Genomic DNA, 9,874 nt, shown 5'->3' with positions numbered 1-9,874 from the left:
TAACTGACACCTTTATCATTATGTAACAACCCTCTATATCCCTAATAATGATTTTTTTTTTGAAATCTGCTTTTTCTGCAAATAGGTACTTCAGCTCTCTTGGGTTAGCATGGTTATGTCCTTTCCATTATTTTCCTTTAACCTAAATGTGTCTTAACATGTGAAGTAGGTTTTGTTCAGGCAACATGTAGTTTATTCTTTATTTTTTATACTCTGACAATTGCTGTCTTTTACATGGTGTATTCAGGACATTCACATTTATAGTGATTATTGATATGGTTGGATAAGAATCAAGTTAGTAACTTTGGTTAGTTAATTTAGTTAGTATTTATTTTAAATGAGAAGATTCTTTTTTTAAAGATTTTATTTATTTAGTTAGTTTATTAGTTAGAGAGAGGGGGAGGGAGGGAGAAAGAGGAGAGAAACATCAGTGTGTGGTTGCCTCTCAAGTGGCCCCCACTAGGGACCCAGCCTGCAACCCAGGCATGTGCCCTGACTGGGAATCAAACCAGCAACCCTTTGGTCCTCAGCCTGAGCTCAACCCACTGAGCTACACCAGCCAGGCTAATTTAGTTAGTATTTAATATTTATTGAATTTTTAATTGTTTTTTTCTCCCACCTGCTTTTTTTTAGTTTTCTGGCTTAGTTAGCAATTTTATATGATTCTATTTTATCTCCTTTTATTAGCATGTCCATTGTATTTTAAAAAATAGCATTTGCCCCCAAATCTGCAATATACATTTTTACCTTATGTAAGTTCACCTTCAAATAACAGTATACAAATTCATGTTTTGTGCGTGGACTTATAATAAAGTATTCTCAGTTTCCACCTATAGCCCCTTGCGATATTGTTGCCATTAACTTCACTTAGGCACATGCTATAGATGCACAATCTATTTCAATGAAACCATTTTAACATTTATGGAACTATTATTTTTTTAATTAAAGATTTGATGTTACATTCATTAATATATTCTTTGTCTGATACGCTTCTGTTCTTTATGCAGGTTGAAGTATATACCATCTGTAGCTTTCTACCTGCCTGAAGGATGTTTTTTTTTTTTTTTTTTTTTTGGCATTTCCTGCAGAGTAGATTTAGAAGCAATAAATTCCCACAGTTTTTGTTCAACAGAAAAAATCTTTACATTCCCTTCACTTTTGGAGAGTGGTAATTTATTATGTAAGGCATACCTTTCTTTATTGCACTTCGATTTATTGTGCTTCACACATTACACCTTTTTATTTTTTACAAGTGGAAGGCAAGACCCTCCACCAGCAAAATGTTAGGGTTCAATTAATTTTGATACTTTATTGCAGTGCAATGGAACCACTCTGCACATCTCTGAAGTATACCTGTCTAGGACTCTAGGATTTTTAAAAAATATTTTAAGTATTTGACTTCACTCTTAGTTGTGCATGGTTTCTAAGAACTCTTCTATAATGAACTCTCGTTCTTGTATAATCAAGGTGTTGCCCCAAACTGACCTGCCTGGTTCCTTCAAGTCTTTCTCTTTGTCTTTTATATTCTGTAATTTAAATATGATATGCTTAGGCTTTTATTTCTTTGTTAGTTTTGGGAATGGTTCTATCTGGTGTTTTCTGGACATCCACAATCTATGGTTTCTTGTATACCCTTTATTATTTCATCAACTGTTTCTTTTGCTTCATTCTCTCCTTTTTCCTCTGGCATTCTAATTACATCTTTGAAAACCATCCCACAATTCTTGGATGATCTGTTTTGTTGGTGGTGGTGGTTTCTTTTTTTTTTTTTAACTTGTTTTTCTCTTTCATTTTATTTTGTGAAGTTGAAATGGCCGCAGAATCAAGCTCATTGATGCTTTTCTCTCCCGGTGTGTCTACTGATGAGCCCATCAACGGCTTTCCTTGTTTCCATTGAGCCCTTAACGTGTTCATCACGGGCATTTTCAATTCCCTTTCTGGGAGTATCTACACGTGAGTCTGGTTCAGATCATTGCTTTTTTTCTCTTCATAATTTACACCCTTTTGCCTTTTGACATGACTTCTATTTTTTCTCTAATAGTCAGACATTTCACATCGAGTAATGGGAGCTGAACTCACTAGGACTTCAGTGTGGAGATTTACATTCATTGCGCTCTGACTCGGACCCTGCCTAAGGCTCGCTAGAGCTACGCTTTGCTGTAGCTAAGGCTGGGAGGCAGGGGCTGTGGTGGAGGTTTTAGCTCCTCTCTGGATCTGGGGCTTCCTTAAGTACCCATGCTCTGTCTTCCAGGTTTTTCATATGAAATTAACCGTTGTGATGTTGGGCTTCTGTTAGAGCGGTGGTGGGAAGTGGGAGCGGGGAGTGTTCTGGAATCTCCCAACTCAACCTCCCTGCCTTAGTGGCGCATCTCAGGGCCTCACGCGCCACGTTTCCCCTTCTACCCCTACTTCCTTTCCTGACCCCGTGCGGGCCTCTCATCATTATTCCCTCAACCCCAGTTTTGTTTTGTTTTTCTTTGACTACCTTGAATAAAGCACGGATGCCAGAGCAGGCTGGAGAAAGCGAAGAATGTCTTCCCCAAAGCTAGCAAAAGAAGGCTCTGGAGAAGCCTGTTGCTTTGGAGATCAGGCATTTGCAACAGAGAAGGCTCTGGCTGTATTTCACTACGATCCTACTGATTCTCCTGCCAGATGCACAAGTGAATCTTATTAAAATCTCCACCATGAGCATGCGGTGAGGTTCCAGGTGGCGGAGGCTATAAACACGTGAGGCCTCTTTAAGACGGCATGCCCAGGGAAACTCACTTTTGAGATAGTGCACACCCGGCGTCTTCCAGTTCATCGAAACTAGTAAGTCCATGTTTCTGCCGCTGTATCGATCCAGCGGACTCTCCTGCGAGGTGTGCGGGTCTCTTCGAGTTTTGGTTGTGGTCTGCTCTGTGCCTTTCGTTCTCTGATTTAGAAAAGCTGTTGATTTTCTGCTTGCCTAGTTTTTTCTTGTTGTAAGTGTGGGACTGCCGACCTGCACACGTTTCACAGGGGACCTGGATGTCGAGGAGAGTTTGGGAAGCCGATTTTCCAACCTTTCCTTCTTAATTCCCTTTTCCTGTAGTAAAGGGGAACATACTTTCTTATTTTTCCCTGCCATAGTTCAAGGAATAATATAAATGGATGCCATAACAGCAATGAAAAATGTATAGCTGGAACAGAACATAACTCACTACTGCCTTAACTATAGCTTTTGCATGTATTATTTGAAGAATTTGGTAAACAAAAGTTGGTACATAGAGGACTTCTGTTTTGGTAATTTCATGTTAAATAGTGTGTTAGTGTTTTAATCACCTTTAGTGTGGAGTACATGATTGTGTGTATATCTTTACTAGAGAGCTTCTTGGAAGCAAATGTATTTCTTACAACTTTTGATCCACGTGTCTAATAGCAAGTTGGACACCTAATGGGAACTAGCGAAAATATATAAAGTGAAGAAAGAGCCAGGGTCATGTTCTTTTCTGTATCGGTGTATACAACAAGGTCAGTCTTGGGAACATATAAGTGGGCACAATAAATTCCACCTGTTGACTTACCTTTTCCCTTGTAAATACTCTCTGGGTGCATTTTTTGAGGATTAGGGGGGTGGTCATCTTTTTCCTTTTCTGTCTTAAACATATCTGGTCTAAGTTCTAATTCCTATATTCAAATGAATGATTAAGATGTTCTATCTAGAGACAGCGCCTTTAGATTAAATTGAGTCATCCATAAAGGAAGGTATTTGAAACAAACACCTATGCCTGTTTCTTAAGAAAATGATCCCTAAATGTGCCTATTTTCAGATAGGCGGCTCATATCTGCATTAAAAGTCATGCTCCTTTTCCATCTTTTCCAGTTCAAAGACTCACATTGGTACATTTGAAAAAAAGCCTTGTAATCACATAAATGCCAAGGGAAACCAAAATGATACACTCTTTAAAAAGCGCTTGGAAGAGTGATAGTTAAATTTTAGAAATCTGAAAGCCTATGAAGTGTTGATAGAATAGTTTTACCCCAACACAAAGTGGACTTTTGCCTCCTAGGGTTTATGTATCTTTTTATGGCCATTCAAACACATTTGGGGGAAAAGCTTATAGACATAATGGTAAATGTGAGCCAGAAGAATGATTATAGAGTAGGTAGTAGCCATGAAACCAATGTTCGCATTTTCCAACTTTGTATTAACAGGAAAGCCATCAGGATTAATTCACATTTCTGTCTAATTCAAGTTTTTTAATGGACATAACTGATCTGTGTAGGTGGACAGGGTTCAAGTTGCTATTTAACAATAGTCATACACATCTTCAGATGATGTTTCGATGCATTTGAATTGACTTACTTTTTAATGTGCAGAAATTGTGAGCTAGTGCTTTAAGAATGCAATTTCCGTAAAACAAAATGAAAATAAATTTAGGAAGTGCCAGAAATCCCTTTCTCATTTTTTAATGAATTATAATTGCAAATTAAAGTCAGTATGGCAGACTGCCACAAACAGCAACAAACAATAAAATTATTTTTTCCACCGTCATTGTTTTGTGCAACAAGCTTCAACATACTTACTTGTACATATTTGAATAAGTAAATAATAGTACAATTTTAAGGGTCTACAATCTTAAAAGTCATGAATATCCAGCAGTAAGTTTAGACATTTACCTCTAACAATATGCATTCCAATGTTACTTTAATTAGCTAAAAGTTTGCAATTAACACCATACATCTTATTAATTCTGTTAAAGAAATAAAGTACTTCCTTTTGATCACTCTCGCAAGGGAGGTTGGGAAATATCAGAGATTGAGCTATGGGAAAAAGAACATTTCACAGCCCGGTACTTCAGGCAATCCATGCCAGGCAGTAAGGAGGGGAGGAAGACGAAGAATTGAAGCAGGTAGGACAGGAGAACGATTGTATGATAAACATCATGTATGAAGGCAGACTCTCCAGGTAATGAGGTGATAGATCTAATCTTGCGTACAATGTAATACCCAAACAGCCCTGTTTCCTAAAAACAGACAATACTTGCAGCTATAAAAGAACAAGCAATCAAGCATTTATTATTCTCTAGCTCAAGCAATAAGCAGAAAATGATAAGAGTGAAAGAAACTCTTTTAGATTAAGGAAACTGTTCAATATAAACTTCCTCTAAATTCAGGTCAGATCCGCATCACACGCACCGGTGGAGGGGGAGGCGTGAGGCAGGGTATTTGAAGTGGCAAGCAGAAAACATTACCTGAGGTTTGGTGATGGGCAATGCATATTATGAAGTGGGCTCCCAGAATAATGAAAAACCACATCCCCTCACAGTTCTGTCGTGAGGAACCACAGCAAGGGTGCACTCTGTACTGACTGTTGGAAGAAAATCTTTTGGGAGGTGTGCTATATTCATATGGGATTTGGAATTATGAGACAAGATAAGGAACTCTTTTAGTATCATAGATCATCAGTTTCCTCTCCGTGAAATTTTCCTGGAATTCACGGTACATACATTACATGGTCATTATCAGGATCAATAAGATAGGGTGTGTGGAAATGTTTGGGACCTACTTAAGTTACAGCCGTTAATATTATATAATGAGGACAGAGACTTTGTCTTTTTTTTAACAATTTGTCTTCAGTGTGTGGCCCAGTAGTTGGCATACAATAGACCCTTAATATTTCTTGAACAGATGAATGAACGAATGAATGACTTTTCATTAATATTGTTATAAAGGATAAGCAGGTTTCTGATGGCTCCTTACATAAGATTTATTACTTACTGTGATAAGAGTAGAGGTACTATTTTTTAGGAACCATGTAGAAACATAACTGGCAAAACCTGTCATTATAAGCCCGTCCCTACTTGCCAGTGGTCTTGTGCCTCTGCGGCGTGTCCTGACATGAAGTACTGAAGTCGCTTCTTTATTGGTGGTGTGCTTTGTCAAAGCCCCTACTTAATAAAACCTACTATTATTTGAGTATCATTTTTATTGGATCAAATTTTTCATTTAAAGCTCAAACAAATCTGGCTTTATATTTATTCTATTATTGTTCTCAATGAGCAGATAAACTAAGACCGACAAAATTTTAAGACCTGTCCAAGTGCAGAGTGCGTTAGGAGCCCAGTTGGAATGTGTCCTCTGCTGTGTGTGACCCCATGTGTAGCCTTTTTTCCTTAAGAACACACAGTCCTTACGTAGTTTGAATATGTGGGTTTTGAATTTGGCCTGAGAACAAGATGTAAAATATAGCATTTGTGTATTACATAAACTTTCTCAACTAGACGTTCAACCTCGTTAGGCAGACTTCTGTGGGATGCCCTTTTCCCTACCCATCTTTTATAAATCACAGATGACTTTACCTTTCTATGGATTTCCTCAGTTTTTTTCCTTTTTTTTTAATGAGGTAAAGCTATGGGTGAGAACAAAATTTGGGGCTCGTGATAAACAACGTGGAGGGTCACCACAGCCTTGACAGTCCATGATCTAGAAGTTTTATTATTCTTACTTTGAATATATTGGTGCATTAATTTTAAGCCAATTAGAAAGGAAAGGAGCATTCTTAGACTTTAAAATTCCTAGCTGGTCCCCTGCAAGGTGGGCATCAAAGGGCGGAGCCACGAGAGCTGAGTCAGCCCAGGTGTCGCCTGTGCGCAAGCAAAACAAACATGAATGCCGGCACGAATACCTCCTTTGTGATCATGTGAACACCGTAACCCCATTAGGAAAAAAATAATAGAACATTCAAGTGTTTATGGGCCAAGAACAAGGTAAAATGCTTTGCATAAATTATTTCATTGAATCGTATCAGTAAGCAGAGTCAGCACTAACCCCCGTTAAAGTTGTTTTCTCATGGTCCCCAGAGTGGTTCTTGGGGTACTGCTCTGAGTCCTCGAAGTCCAAGGAAGAGTGCAGTCATCCTTCAATGTTCTCTGGAAAATGAAAGTGGAGGATGCTCTCTTTCTGGATAATGTTCACCCGCCATCTCCCATCACTGCCGTGCTGCCAATGACAAGTCCCCGTTATTGTGAGGAGGCCAGGCTGAGGTGGACCAAGGCAGGGCAAGGAGACTGGCCTTCCAGCGTCTCCTCTCAGATGCCCAGCTCTTTAAACCTGTCCAGGAACCAGACACACTTTGTGGCACTGACACACAGGTACGCCAGGGTTCCAGGCTATTTTCTTGGGTACCTGTCTGAAAGGGGGATAAATTCACGATGGCTTATCTGAATAGTCATTAAGAAATATTTCTTTATCAAAAAGCTAACCCTAATATAGACATTCTATTTAAAATATGACTCCTTTATCTTAAAATTATCTGTTAATGATTATCTGACAGATTGGCTTTTTCAGATGGGAACAGCGGTCCTCTAGATGTTTTAGAGCATTATTAGCATTTCATTTGTGGTTTTCAAAAGGCATTTAGGGTTTGCCGTTCCCACTGCCTAGTGGGATTTGTGGGCTTTGAATAGTTGCAATAACCAATAGAATTTCCTGACTGCTGAATGGAAAATACAGGACTCCAGGCAAATTTCTTTGCAAAGATTACAGATAAAACCCACCTCTTTCTCCAAAAACTGTAAAGTGTAAAAGTGAATGCACGTTGGTGGGAGTGTTTTGCCATTTCCTATTGGCACCGATAATTATACGGGCACACGTACAATATTTCAGAGGTAATGGCCAAGAATATCAATTAAATAACCAGACCAATGAGATAAGAGGTTTTAGCCAATGCTGTTACTCTCTGGAGGTAGGAACTGGAAGCCAACTAAAACGCATTGAAATAGCTGAACTAGCTAAATGTAAATGCTTTCTAAGTCTGCTTCTTACACACATTTTGGGAGCAGGGAGCCGGAAGCTGGTCATCCCGTGTTTGCCAGTGCCGAGTTAGAGAGCAATGCAGTGACCAAGAACACCGTGTGAGTAGTGGATCCTGCCATGCTGGCCCCTGGGCAAGTGGTGGTGTGTGAATTGCACCAGAAGAAACAAGAAATCGAGCACTGGCAAAAATGCCCCAATGTCAAGGCTGTGAATAAGGACAGGTTGAAAATCAGGTAGAGGCGGGAGCAGGGAGAATGTGGTTAGCTCAGAGGAAGTGCCTCCCGTGAGCCTCCAGGAAAAACATCAGCTCTTTACACACCGTTTGGCACGGGCTCCTGAATGCACTGAGCTGGCACACCAAGTCAGAGGCAGAAGGTCACACGCACTGATTTAAATGTGTTCAATTGTTTAATTCTCAATAAGTACAATAATTTAAGAGACTATAGAATTAGATAAATCATTGATGTGTGGGTGTTTATAGTTTGATCGGTGTAAAATACTTCAGGGTGTGCCCTTGGTGCACTAAAGCATGTGAATCCTAGCTTGTATGACTGTTACAGAGCATTAAATAGTCAACATCTATTGTCCTCTATAGCTTAAAACATTCACAGTTCTTACATGCAGGCTCTTACCAAGCATAACAATATTTGGTTCATTTTTGTAAATAATAGAGTAAAATGTATTCAAACTAGTCTGCTTTTCTGTTCTTTGAAGATTTCAAGGCATGTGTATGTATCATTGGGTTTTGATGATAACAGTGGTTCACATTTTTTTATTTCTCTTTTATGAGTTGTGTAACTTTAGGCGGCTTAATTAGATTCTTTGAACCTGCTTTTCCTGTTTAGAATGGAAATGATAATGATTACTTTATAGGGATGAGTGGGGAAGGAAGGAGAGAATGCACACGGAAGTTATGGCACCATGCCTGACACCTACCAGGTGCTTCTGTGATGTTAGTAATTTCCTTTCCCTCTTGTTCAAGAGGTGGAACAGATGGGTTATTATGGTATATGAATAGATATATGAATTATTGTCAACATAGAAATTCTTATATGACATCACATAAAACCGTACGTTTTGTAATAATGGTGCAGACTAAAAGCTACAAGCTGAAACAGGAGAATTTTAAATGAAAGCCATGATTTGCCGTAACTACTAAGCCAGGAAAGGCAGAGACTCAATGCTAGGCCCGGGAAAAGTGAATTTAGCTCTGGAAACTGTCCTAGGAAAACGTGAATGGATGGGTTTAAACTTAAAAGAGATACATTCTAGCCCTGGCTGGCGTAGCTCAGTGAATTGAGCGCCGGCTGGGAACCAAAGTGTCCCAGGTTCGATTCCCAGCCAGGGTACATGCCTGGGTTGCAGGCCATAACCCCCAGCAACTGCACATTGATGTTTCTCTCTCTCCCTCTCTCCCTCTCTCCCCTCTCTAAAAATAAATAAATAAAATTTAACAAAAAAAGAGACACATTCTGGTTTTTTTTTCCCAGATGGCCATGTTCCTACACACACAGGTACTTTCCTTCCTATGTCATGATCTCTAAAGTTTTTTGTTTAGATAGTTATTTGTTTAGCCTTATTGCACCGTGCAGCCCTCTGGTACAAAGCTCTTTAGAAATTGCGAGATTCATTCTTCTTGAAATTTCTCAACTGTTACATTTTGAAATATTTCTTTGGCCCGTCTCTTTTCCCTTTCTGGGACTTCAATTATGAAATGAGGCCAAGATGTTTGCTATTGACCTATAACCCTTGGATTCTTTGTTCTGATGTTTTATTTCTTTGCGTTCCATTTTTTTTTTTTTTTACTATTTCTATTGAACTCTCTTCAGGTCTATATTTTGCTGAAAACCCATGATATCATATTTTTCTTTCTAGGAGTCTCCAGTGACTTTTAAAAATAATTTTTATGTCTCTGCTGAAATTCCCCACTCCTTGTCCTATTCATATAAGCTATCCATCATTTACACTCTATCCTAGCTCCCCAGGGCTGCTGTAATAAATCAGCGCAAACCGGCAGATTTAAAACGACAGAAATGGATTCTGTCAACGTTCTGGAGACTGGGCGGATGAGATCAAGGTCTCAGCAAGGCCAGGC

This window comes from Phyllostomus discolor, chromosome 6, assembly GCF_004126475.2.
Source record: "Phyllostomus discolor isolate MPI-MPIP mPhyDis1 chromosome 6, mPhyDis1.pri.v3, whole genome shotgun sequence".
In the NCBI taxonomy this organism is placed as follows: Eukaryota; Metazoa; Chordata; class Mammalia; order Chiroptera; family Phyllostomidae; genus Phyllostomus; species Phyllostomus discolor.
Note: the sequence above shows the minus strand (reverse complement) of the source record.